Raw genomic sequence first — 13,468 nt, 5'->3', positions numbered from 1 at the left:
ACCCAAAAGAGCTGAGCACAGAGCCTGCAAAAAACATGGCACCAGTATCTGGCAAGTCCGAATTTGTATCGTACTAATGTGCAACATTTTAAAAAAGCACTAGCTCGTTGGAAACCCCGACGTTTTTCCCTCCAGTTCTTCACATTGAGTGTTGCTATTTTGTGCAGAGAGTTGCGATAGCAGGAGTGCGAGCCCAAGTACTCCTTTATGTTTTATCTATTTACTTCTCTTTCCATTTTTAGCTGCACTCGTACTTGTGATTTGCAACATTCCAGCCACTTGTAAGTCAAAGGGAGCTGAAAGCTGTAGCACAAAAAACATCTTGCAGAATCAAATGCTTCAAGTGGGCCTTAATCATTAGACTACATTGAACTTCGGACTATTCATATGCATAAAAGATTACAAAATCAAAGCTTCATATAGCATTGCTTTATTAATGTCATAAGCAGCCACAATTAGTGGGCTGTTGTTTCTAAGAATAAGCTCAGTCTGCTTAGAAATACAGGGAATCAGGCACAATAACCTTATTTATTGGGTAGTATCTTTGAAATGTCATCTCTGATGCAACTTTTTTTTAGAGAGCTCAGAAAGCACTTCCCAAGTCTTTGGGCAGGGGGAAAACAGAAAAATCTAGCAATTTTGATACCGATATAAATTACAAATATGTATCCAGAAACATTTAGCAAGTGCTCGTTGGATTTTTTTTTTCATACTATGTCTAAATAAAATGAGTATGAATAAAATGAGCTAACACACTATTTGTGACACCTAATATCTCTCTGTGTGAGTGGGATTTCCAAGTACTCAAAAGTACAATTTCAGGTCGTTGGTGTTGTAATAACCAGAAATACCTTCTGGGCCGCTTACTCTAAAGCAGGCTCTGTCCTATAACACCACAGCCAGCCACTTTTCATGTCAAGGGTGCACATTAAATCTAAGATATTCATCCTCAATAATATACCATTTCCATACTGGCCTTGTTTAGGAAAATTTCCTGAAAACCAACGGAAGATAAATTGACCCAGCAATATCTGTGCTGAATATTACATGTCCCACAGAAGAATACAGCCAGAGTGAAGGAAATAACGTGCATGTCACCGAGAGAGGCTGACCATACGATAATTCTTAGTTACATACGACCATCTCACGCTGGTATTTAGGGACTAAGCCAGAACTAGAGTACTGAGGTCACCACTAGCTTATCTAGGGTGACAGTCATGAGCCTTTCAGTTCTTTAGCCCAGACCTCCACCCTGGTTTAACAGTGCTTGGGCTATGAGGAAAAAACAAACAAACAAAAAAAAAAACCAAACTAAAAACCAAAAACAAAACTACAAGCAAACAAAACACTAAAAAACCCCAGCAAATGCCATTTGCCTCTGCTCCAGGAAGACATTTTAGGATGAGTTTACTGTAATGTGGATATTTCCAAGAGTTATGTGCATGCCTGAATGTTTTCTTGACCTGGTGCCTAAACACCTTGTTCTGGTCAGCAGCAACTCAGGCCAGGGGAAGGATCCAGCACCAGATCTGAAGACAGCTAAGCCTGAAAAAATCAGGTCTGAGATATCATTAGACTGAGGGCAGCTCTGCCAAAGCTTCATTTCACTCACTAGGTGATGTTGAAGCTATTTCTGCTAAATGTTTTAGTTCTTAGGTTGTTTCATAGGATTAGCATAGTCAATAACAATTTATTCCCCATCCCAGCCCCCAAATTACAGAAAGCTTGCTAATGGCAATAAAGAGATGAAATTTGTTTGATGGTGAGTTTTGTGGTAAAATGTTCTGGATATTTTGAAATTTGTTTGGTGGTGAGTTTTATGGTAAAATGTTCTGGATTTTTTGGTAAACCACTTTGTTCAGCAAGTCTAATTAAACTAGTGCTCATTTCTTTTGTTCAGTTTTTAATGTCAAAAGCTGAAGACTTTTAAAACAATCCCCAAATTCTAAACCATGAGCCTTATGCAATGGAAATATCTGTTTCTACAGAGTACATTGATAGCTATAGGGCTTCTTTCATTTACTATAAATTATGTTGCTTACAGGGTATTTTCAATGTCAAGGATTTGCATGCATACACACATTTAAATAAATCACTTATATAAAGAAATGAGACTAGCAGGCATGTATCAACTGTTCCGTTCCTCCCAAAATGGTTGCTCATTTTTTCATACACTTTAACAAAACAACACTTCCATTTCTCCTGAAAGAGATATAATTTATACATATTACCATGCAGAGAGTCATCTTTTCTTATAGGCGTATGAGGGTATTGCTGTGATTATGAAGCATTTCAAGCACTTTACCAAGGAACACAGAAGTAATGTAGTCTATACAGTCCTAGCTCTAATTTTTTGTATACTTGATATTTAGAATTTCCCTCAGTTGCAATTACACTGGGGTGGAAAGGGGATGTTGTTGTTGTATACTAAAAAATGAATTCATTTATTGATATTGGGGAGCGGGAGGGCCCACACTTTTCTCAAATTTACTATCCACCTCCTTCTTGTAATAAAGAGAGAAGACTAACTTATTAAATGGTTTTAAAATTAAAGACAAAAATTGCATTAAGTATTTTGTATCAAATGTAGTACTACATGAAGTATCATACTTTTTACTTGGCCCCACCACAATAGAAAGTTCCTAAAATGTTCTGGTTTGCCTAGCAATAGGGATTTCTATACTTTACAAATTATTCCTCTTCATGGAAACGATTTTTTGCTTTCAATCAGAGCAACTTCAAGGTGCGAGCAAGAGGAAAACACATCTTTGCATTGCCTTGTGGCTTAGTAATATGCTTCATACACTTAAATTTTATGTTCCACTTTCTGGGGAAAAAAAAAGAAAATTTACATGAAAGATTCTTCCACCCCAAAATGTAATTGTTTCATTCCTTAAAAATACACAAACAGACCAGCTAGCTAAAGAAATCAATGTGAACCAAAAAGAAAACAGTGGGATATCAGTGCACAAGCTTAATTGCTTAGATTTCTTAAATTTCTGCAGTGAAAGGTAATACATTAAGGAACCTAATTAGATATTGATTTAAATAAAGTTAGCCTCCTGGTGACTAAGCAGTGTTTACTAAGGGTTCTGATGTAAATTAAAAGCAACAAGGAAAAGAAGCAAACATTTTTGTACCCCTGGTTATAAGAAAGCCAAACTAAAATTAATTAAAGTCTCACTCACACAGAAGTTATATTACTTAAAACATGCTCCTATGGTTGCACTGAGACCCTCATGCTGTTCAGTGGGAAAGAACTGGCTGTTGGCATGGAGCCAGGGATGGTAAGCACCCAGGCTGGAGCGCAGTTATCAGTTACGTGCCTTCGTAGCACCAAACTCACAAGACTTAAGAAACTGTAGTGCCCTGAAATGATGGAAACAAACATAAAGAGCAGTGAAACAGCAAAGCGCAATTTCCTGGAAACAAGAGTAAAGCTCCTACATTTCTGTTTGCTGGGAAGTAGAAATATGCACTGGCAGAATGTGCCCCAAAAAGGCACCCGTGCCACCTCTCGGGCACCCCTCTGCACGCTGCCATCAGCGGGGGCACCGGGACCTGGCCCCGCTTGGTGCCCATCACCCGCAGACGGGCGGCAGGGCAGGGGCTCGGCTCGGGCCCTTCAACGTGGAGCCGTGCCACCCCACCAGGACAACTGTGTCCAGCCCTGGGATGTGAAAGGACAAGGGGCAGTGGACACTAACCCCTCACTTTTGTGACCTCCGTGCCCTCCTTCGATAAGGCGATGAGCCTTGTGGTCTGATTTTGGAGGTGGCCGGGGTGCTGGGCTCACCTACCCAAACTTTCCTTCAGACAGATTCTGTCCTTCCAGAGTGAAAACTTGCCAGGCAACCCAATAAAAGGCAGTGCCAAACCTCCGCTAATCAAATAAAAAATTGAAATAATGAAAACAAATTAATAATAATTTTAAAATAAGTAAAATATTAAAATTTAATAACATAATATAGGCAGAACAACTTGTAAATTATATTTTTTTCCTCCATCTCTCTCCTTTTTCAGTCCCCAGTGTCTAGCACTGTCTTTGACAGTTCTCTTACATGTTTTGTACTTTCCCTCTAATGTGTTTTGACTGTGCCCTATACTTTGGATGTTTCTTTGATGGTAGGATGGTTCAATATTCTAACAAGCTTACTGTAAAAAAAAAAAAAAAAAGCATTACACTTCATTTGTCAGGGAATCATTTTACAGATGTATTCAGTTGTGAAGGGGGAAGTTATTGTAAATCACTATCACCAAACCAACGTGAATTGCTACCAACAAATTGAAGTGACAGTTGCAAAGAGACAGCTATTGTCTGTGCCAATCATCTCCTTGCACAGAGGTGTTCTGTGCTGCAGCTTTAAACGGCACAAAAACAGTTGTTCTTTCCATTATGGAGAGGGGCTTGGAACCTCCTTCTTGGTTTAAAGTTTATCTTATGTGCTACCTGAATACAACAGCTAAAATGTAGAAACTAAAAGAAATAAGTTTATATACAGAAGCTGGACAATATCTTCATTAGGCAGCTTGGTTTTTTAGAACTGTCTGGATTGCTTCTTTCGGCACTCAATATCAATCTTTCATTTCAATTTTTTTGATTGTTTCTAAAAGCAATCAGAAATGTCCTATCGGTTTCAATGTTTGCAAAGAGCTCATGATTTTCCTCCTTGTCAGTGCGTGGCACTCACGCATATCACCGAGTTACGTGCAGTTGCAGATGTGGTGTCACCCATGTTTGCAGACAGCAAGCACTATGTACTGTCACGTTAATCACCAGATCAAAGAAGCCTATAGCTGCTTTGCATTGGCTTCCAGGACTTCTTAGTGCTGTGCTCTGTAGAGGTGCTATCGAGGTGCTAATGGTATTAGTTTTCTCTGATATAAGGTTCCCCACAGATCTTAGCCAATGTTTTGGTCCTTATTGACATTTTTCTGTGAACTACAACTCATTAAATTAGCTACAAGTTTGTTTCAGATTAATTACGATATGAGGAGCTTGACATTCTCCATCTGGAGCCTAGTTGTCAGTTGTTGCCTGCTGGGGGATGAACCATTCGATTCATGAAAAGGCACTTCATTTACTAAAACATATAATTTCCTAATTTAGCTTTTCCCATTAGGGCTGCTACTGTAAGGGCTAAATGATGCTCCTGAATTGCATCCTGTGCAACCCACAGATTTCACTGAATGAAAAGGGAGGGGGACAGTCAGGGTAGCAGTGGCGTCGTTCCATGGCTAAGCACCTGGGGAGCAATTCAACTCTGTTATTTCCTTCCCCCTTCCTTCCCCTACTCTGTTAAATACAAAATTTTAAAAAAACAAACTAACAAACAAAACCCAAACACAAACTCAAAACCAAACACTTAGAAAGACCCACAACTCCCTGCAAGCACCTGAAAACTACAGCCAGGAACCCCTTGTTGATATGATCACTATTACATTATCACTGTGTCCAAAGCAGAAAATATAAAAGTACATCAGAATGCATTTATGTATAATCTTAGGGGAAATTAAAAAAAAAAAAAAAAACAGAGAAAAGAGAAAAGCAAAATAATCCCACTAAGGCAGCACTATTCTAAGAGCTAGGCTAAAACATTAGCAAAAAAAGATTTATGGGAGTATAGGTGTTGGGGGACTCGTAAACCAGGTGTACTTTCAAACTTTAATGAGGACAGTGGCTCGGGAATGTAGATCTGTGAATACTGAATCACGCTGTGTACACGGAACATCTTGCCTGGGTACCCTCCGCAGCGAGCTCAGTGCACTCGCTGCAAGATGCTAACTTGCTGATGCCCCTGCTCCCCCTCAGCGTGCTGCTGGGGGGCTAGCTCTTCCTCCCCTCCCAGCAACTCACACCGAACACACAAAAGTGAACATTGCAGAGTATTCTTTTACCATGGATACGATTGCCACTTCTATAGCTCACACGTTAATTTTCTAACCTTATTAGACTAACTTTTCGCATTAGTGAAACAATTGGATTTTCTTCTAGAGGATGTTTCCAGAGTCAGAAATTTCAGGGCCATCAGGTATACTGTGAGCACTTTTTCTGTGCCAGAGTGGGATTTTATTTCCTGGTCCCTTCCTCTAACCCAATAACTCATGCTGAAATTAGATCGTAAGTTTTAGGAAGAGATTCAATCCTGTTTTAAAGATCCTTATTCAAGGTGCATGAACCACATCCATTATTAATCTGTTCCAATGCTTAATTCCCTTTGTTAAGAATACAACTAAGAAATTGTCTGATTTCTGTTTGACCTTTCTTGTGTTCTTCGCATTTCTGTCAAAATTTTCTGATGTTTCTCCCAGATTCTCTCATAAACACCCCTGCTGTTCCAGAACAAGATTTTTAAGGTTTAACCTCCAGGAAAGTTTTATTCTAATACAAATTCTCCTCTTCCTTGCCTAGAATGAAAGTGGTCTACTTAGATAACAAATCCCCCCAAAAAAGAAAAACAAAGAACAGAAGGGACAAAGAAACATAACATGCATTATTTTAAAAGGTGTGTGCTTTGCTAAGAAGCAATGGAGTGAGCGGCTCAGCTGGCATCAGGGCTATATTTAAGCATTTTAAATTCAGTTCCAGGGTGTTCCTAATGTCTGAAATTTATTATTGCAGCGATCAGTACTGTGCTGCAGTGCATCCAAGGTGCTCAACTGTTAAATCTATCATCTTTTAGGATAAGGTCTGATCACTAACAATGGGAAAATATGCAGGAATAAAGGCCAGCATTTCTCTAGGTGTCTTGCCACCACCACCACCACCACCGCTATATGCATATTTTTAAGAAAACAAAGCACCTGACATAATTTTGGTTAAAAATTCCAGGTTTTCTATGTTCTCTCAAAAGACAAAACCCTCTCTGTTGTTTTAATGCTCCCACCTGGCTTTGGGATTTTCATAAGGCTAGAAATTCAGGTTGTCTGCTTTGTCCACCTCGTAGGTGCCTGCGTAGCCACCCACAGCCCCGTGGGCTGCCGCCAGCTTTCATTCAAGTCAACAGCAGAGCCCTGAAGAAGTAGAACCTGCTGATGCAGGTAAGGGGTGGGCAAGACTGATCTCAGCCTCTGCTGAAGCTATGTCATTATGATCGGATTATTGATCCCTCCCAGTGTGCGTCTTTGCTCCGGTATAGGTGAACACGTGCAAACAACCCCAAACCTTTTATAATACTATATGGGTGACAGAGCACATTTTGTTGTATGTATTTGTATCTCCCTGCCTCCTACATATAGTTTCCATGGGAAAATTGCAGAATGCCTACGCACGTTAATTTTTAGTCAGCAGGCCGCTAAACCTATCATCTCACAAAAATGTCCTTTTATAGCCTTGTCAATCAGTGTATAATTAGCTGAATTTACATGCAGAACAGATGGGAATTTTGGAAATGTTTCTTCTACTAAATGCATGTGAGGAAGGGAGAAAAAAAAAAAAGAATCATGACTTGGGGATTTAATATATATGTATTCTTAATGTAAAGTTGAATTAAGTTCTAAAAATATATGCAACAAAATGTGCAGCAAAACTTGCCAAGCATTATTCATTATAAACAACAAGAAGAAGTTTCCCTGGTATTCAGAAGAGAAAGTAGGTAAATAACATATTTCATCATGAAAAGTAAGTATCAAGTTTATGCTAATGACTTCAGTAGGTGTTCTTTTTAAGGGGAATTTTCAAAAGATTTAGGAACATGAGGGCTCTCATTTACAAACAGGACTAGGAAAGGGCAGGAATTTCAGATGTCATGAGGAAACAGCATTTCCAGGCAGGCCTTAAAGAAGGATGTGGAGCTGCCTCACCTTGGTGTGCTGACCACTGTCAGCCTCGGGGGAAGTGGACCATTTTCTCTGGATTTAAAAAATTTGCCCATGCATTTGCCTATGCCCATTAGGGTACACGATGCTACAGCACCATACTCAATTTTCCAAGATGTACAAATTTCCAGAGGGAGAAAGCGAAGGAGGAGAAAGAAAGCCACAAAAGGAGCTGGACATTCAGATGTCCACCCTCGATTCCCTGCCTAAGAGTGTCTGCAGGCTGCAATGCCCTGACAGCAAGGGTTTGCAGAAATATTCCAGATTTACAGTCTGCACTACCTTCCATGCATCCTGCCTTCCACATTACAAGTCACTACTAGTTCCGTAACTCGCGGATAAAGTGGGATTGTGTAATGTCATTCATTTTGCTAGTTGCAGTTACCTTATAACAATGCTGTAAATACGCCATACAGAATATTTCCCTAAACAAGCTCGTGGGTATTTCACACAGGTGCCAAGCCAACGAATCGCTTAGTGCCAGCCACAGGGTCCACGTGACTTTGGCCTCAAAGAGGAGAATTGCCTAACGTGTCCTCTCTGTTTCTGAGACATTCTTACCCCACACTTGGAGCAGCTAGGTTTGGGGCTAGGGATTTCTATGAGCCCTTCATGACCTTGCACTGTCTGCCAGCACTCAGCTACTTTACATTTCTGATGGAAGGTAAAGAACGGTATATGTAATTCAAGAACCATTACGGCTTTATGCATCAGAATACCACATTGAATAGCTATTTACTATTTTCTTTCTTTTCATGTGCTATTCCACAGTTGTATTTTCTCCCTGTTGAAGTCCTGAGTCAGACTGAGTTCTTCTGGTAAGTTAAGGAGATAAAAGAACATAGAAATATGACATTTTTTTCTTCTTCGTTCTCTCTGCACACTTCCTAGATAATACAACCTAGATTTTTGACAGCTCCGTTTAGAGCTGGAAGAGAAAATTAGAAAGGAATAAAATGAATCAAAAACTCCAGATTAAAATTGTACCAATAGTCACTATTTTGGAAAAAGACATCCTTTCAATTCCAGTAAAATTACAGTTACTTAAAAACTTACCTGAAATTCCTAAAAACTAACACAGATTCTTCCTTGTCAATTAGAACTGGAGCTCCTGGCAACGGGCTTTTTGCTCCACCACTGACCACAGAGGCTGGGGCTCTCAGACGAGGAGCTGAAGTTGAGGCTCCCAAGCCAACGCATCCGCGTCGGACTAAGCTGGATGGAGAACCGTGCAGCCTCTGTCACCCTGTGCAGACATCCCGCGTCCCCAGGCACGTGAAGTAGGGCAGCTGGAACTCCAATTTGAGATTTGCTTTATAAATCACAGCCAAGTCTTAGGCATTATGTTTTGTGTTTTACTGTTGCAGCTGATACCCATCTCCCCTCCCAGCTCGCTACAGTGGGAGCAGCAAGGTCAGGCCCTTTATTAGTATGAATTACCCTAGTAATAAATGAATGTAATACAATTAGGGCCTGAATTTGATTTATTGCATTGAAAAAGGAAATGAAGGGCAAAGGATACAGCTTTGTTTATTATGGGTGTTCAGATAAACACTAATAAGATCCCAGATAGTGAGGCATAGAAGTGTTAGAACACACAGGCTGATGAACATTCGGTTGTTTCTCCTTGGGGTAGAAAGTATAAATTAATTATACCTTGGCATGCCACTTGACTGCGGGGTCCTTGGAGATGAGTGGAAATAGATGGAAGAGACTTACTTGGCTGTTGGGTATATCAAAGCAATGACAGGGGGATTATTTTTACTACCAATATAACTGAGTAGCCTAGAGTAAAAAGCCCCAAAAAACATAATTAAAGAAAAATTATCAGCAAAATTGGACCTCCTGGCTTATCAAGTCCAGTCACTTGTTATTCTGGGCATATTTCTCATAGGATTGCTTCACAGAGGTATCAGACTCCCTTGGCCTAACTCTTAAAAATAGTTAGGCTTAGAATTTTAACACATTTAGATAATACCTAAAGAGCAATAACAGAATATCCTTTCCTCCAACCAGTATCCTATTCTTGAAATAAATTGGATCAGATCTATACAGTATAACCACAAACTTACCTTGGGAGTTGAGCACAGTGCAATGTGAAGGGAAGAGGAACTTTTTAAGTCAGTAATGTTGCCAAAGCCTGTGTATCACAAAACTTCAGATGTTATTGTGACAAGCAGGGTAAAAAGATAATAATAAATAGAAAGAAAAAGGATCTGTAAATTGGAAAAGCCAAAAAATGCAACTTGTTAAAGGCACTGAGTTTATTTTTAGAAATGACACGCTATTCCTGTTTTAAATCTGAACTCTTGAGTTACCCCTTTAGACTATAACTAAAGTTTTGGGTGGAACATCTCAATGAGCCATAGTTTAACATGGTGTTTCTACTAACAGTGATGCACCTTCAGAATAAGACCGTCAGGCTTCATTTCTGCATATAGTCAGCTGTATGCATAGGTTTCACATGTAGGAAAATGAGATCAATAGGTTAATCCTGGTTGGAAATCTAAGTTTATGCATTCCATTGACAGAGACCTACGTTAAATTAAATTATATGTGTATTTCCTTAAACAGGTGAAGTTCAACAACATGAGCCTGGAATAACAACTGCAAGATTACACTTTGTAATATGTAATATGTTTAAACAACAGTTGTAAAATGAAGCTAGCATGATTTTTTTCCCTTCATTAACAGAGCGTAGTAATATGAAGCTTAAGATTTGGATTCAGAAAATTATCATATCTTTACAGGGAACCAGGGAAAAAAATTAAATCTTGTGTATGAATTACTCTGTACGTATTTAATTTGTCTCAGTCAACAGGCTTTCCTCTACTTGCTCATATTTTTTTTGTTATAACAGACAAAAGCAAAGAAAAAATCTATCAAAAATGAGCAGAAATGTTATTTTGTGTCTAACAAAAAAACTGCATTATGAAGGAAATATACTTCTGAAATATGATTAAAGTTTACACCATGAATCACTGGAATCCAGGTGCCTACCTAAATTTAAATACTTATGTATTGATTGCAGGGAGTTATTCCATCTGTAGAACAAATGCTAACAATGTGGGGCATTAGCAATACAGCTACAGAAATATTCCTTTGGATGGATACTGTCTTTCCACTCGAATTCTGGAAGGGGCTGGCAGTAAGAGCAGAAAGACAAAATGGAGATGTGAAGGCTCTTCTCCATCTGTCTGCGAGTTCTCCGCAGTGATTTACTGCTGACCAGGGGAGGGCTAGCTCTTCAGCAGAGACTGAACTGCAGTAGGCTGACACACATCACATTAAATAAGAAGTTTTGATCTATTGATACTTTCACAGAATAATGGCCAGCTCTACTTATCAATACATAACATAGGTTTAACGACACCAATTCTCAAAACAAACCTCCCCTTGCAAATAAACTTTGCAAGGCTTTGCTGAAGTGTTGGAGGAGTCTAGGAGGAAATATTTAATTACATGTTCTATCCATGGCACCTAGTTCTGCCCTACAATGGTTTCACGTGGAGTCCTGCTTCTCCTTGTATCTGTCACATTAACACATACCTTTCTTCTCCCACTTCAGTGGTGCTCTGACAGCATGTCAGTGTGGGATCCTCTCAAATCTGCATCAAAGCAGGAGTGGCTACGTCTCAAAGCATGAGGCACTGTTATTAAAGACCACTCCACGTTCCAGATGAAACCAGCACTCAAGATTGGGAGTTAACAGTAATACGCTCTGTCATACCCCATATCCCACAGCCAGCTCTGTCTAGTCTGAGCTGTAAGACGAAAACATGCAATAATAATCTACTGGTTAGCAAACTATTTTGCACAGTCAACAGAAAAGGTCCTCTCCATTCTATCCCTCCCCCAACTTGAGAACCAAGCTCCGGTGTAGAAAGGCAATGGCAGCATGGTATACTCTGTGGGATTCTGATGATTAAAAGTTGTTTTCAAGTTGTAACCAGCAGAACACAAGTATCCTGTCTTTTTTACAGGAACAGAATGTGGAAGCAATTCTGCTGTCCTTCATGGTCGTGTGTCAGACACACCGACTGCAGCTGAAGGCAGGATTGTTAAAAGCAATACTTTACTGCAATTATGCTCTCTTGTACCGTGAAGAAATACGTGTTTTCTTGATGGTACAGATTACGTTTATAAAACTTGCCTTTTGATTTTATCAGGTAAAATGATACTATTCTGAACTTCTTTATATAAAACAGCGTGTGTGCATGTGAAATCAGATGATAAAAAGAAATAGAAAACTGAAAAAGAAGCAACAAAGAACATTTTGATATGAACATTCTTACTTTGACATGGTGATGGAATATTTACCCATCCAACGACCATGCAGACAGTGTTTTGCATAACTCAGGGGGAACTCAGGGGGATTGAACTTGGGGGATCAGCACTAAGCATTGTTTTAGCTTGGAGCACACCTCCTACGTGAATGAAATTCCTTTTAATCTGTCAGCTTTTATTTCTGTTAATGAAGCCTGTAAACATGTTTAACTAAATGGTTGAGCATGGGAAACTAAACGTTCTCCAGATAAAGAAATTTACTGGACTCAATCTGAAGTCTGTACCAGCAGCTGCGTGAAGGCAGATCTGCCGCTGGCCCTGGCTCATTGGCGTGAGATTTTCTGTCAATGGGCATTGGACCAAGCCCAAAAGGTACGGTGCGGCAAAAAGAGTTTCCTACTCTTCCGTAAAAGTGAAAAGGGGGAAGAAGAGTGCCAAAATGCTGCTGTCATACTGCTCTTGACATGTCCCAACACAGAAGATAGCCTTCTCTGTTATGCTTGACACGTGCCGTCTTGTACCAAGGCAACAGCTGATTTTTGTCAGTGCCTGTTCTTTGGCTCTAACATCAGGGACATCCGCTCACACACACATTCAGAGAGGTTCCGGGTATGCTGGTATTTCAGCACAAAGACTTTTAATCCATTTAAACAACAATCATGATTTGAAAGAATCATTTGTGATTCATTTTGGACCATTTGCATAATGAAGTCGTATGAAGAAGTAACAGTAACTCAAGAAGAGGTGAGGAGGATACTGAAGGTTGCAGTTTTAGCAGGAAACCTTAAGGCTATCAAAATGCTTCATGAAATCATCAAGGATGAAATCCATATTTCCCTACTGAGTTAAACATGACTTGACAATGCCAATGAACTTTCAGAGAAATGACAGACAAATTACAGCGTGCATGTGCTAAGCCATGTTGAAACCTTCATTTCTAAAAGGCATCCTGTCAGGAGTTGTAAATACTGCAGACTAACACCAAAGATTTCCTTCCTACTTCCTATAGCATGCACTTTCTGCTCACAGGCTGCTCAGAGGCAGTGCAGATTATTCGGTGGATTGCAAATTAAATTCATTTTGACCAGGAAGCAAGTGAGGAATACAGAGGTATTTCTGGCCACAGTCAGAAAAAGGTTGTGTTTGTCTCTGAAGATCTCCACCGAGAGACTGTCCCTTCCCAGACTGTCCCAGACTAAGCCTTCCATATTTTATGGGTTTGAAGATTGGTTTTGTTTTGTGGCATTGTATTTATTTATTGCTTTCAGCAGTTGTTCTCTGAAAGCCATGCAAAAAGAAAGAGAGCCCACAATTAGCAGATGTGTATGACGGACCCTCGGCTCGGGTGCGTGACTAGAACAGG

This window comes from Falco biarmicus, chromosome 13 (assembly GCF_023638135.1).
Source record: "Falco biarmicus isolate bFalBia1 chromosome 13, bFalBia1.pri, whole genome shotgun sequence".
NCBI classification, from domain to species: Eukaryota; Metazoa; Chordata; class Aves; order Falconiformes; family Falconidae; genus Falco; species Falco biarmicus.
Note: the sequence above shows the minus strand (reverse complement) of the source record.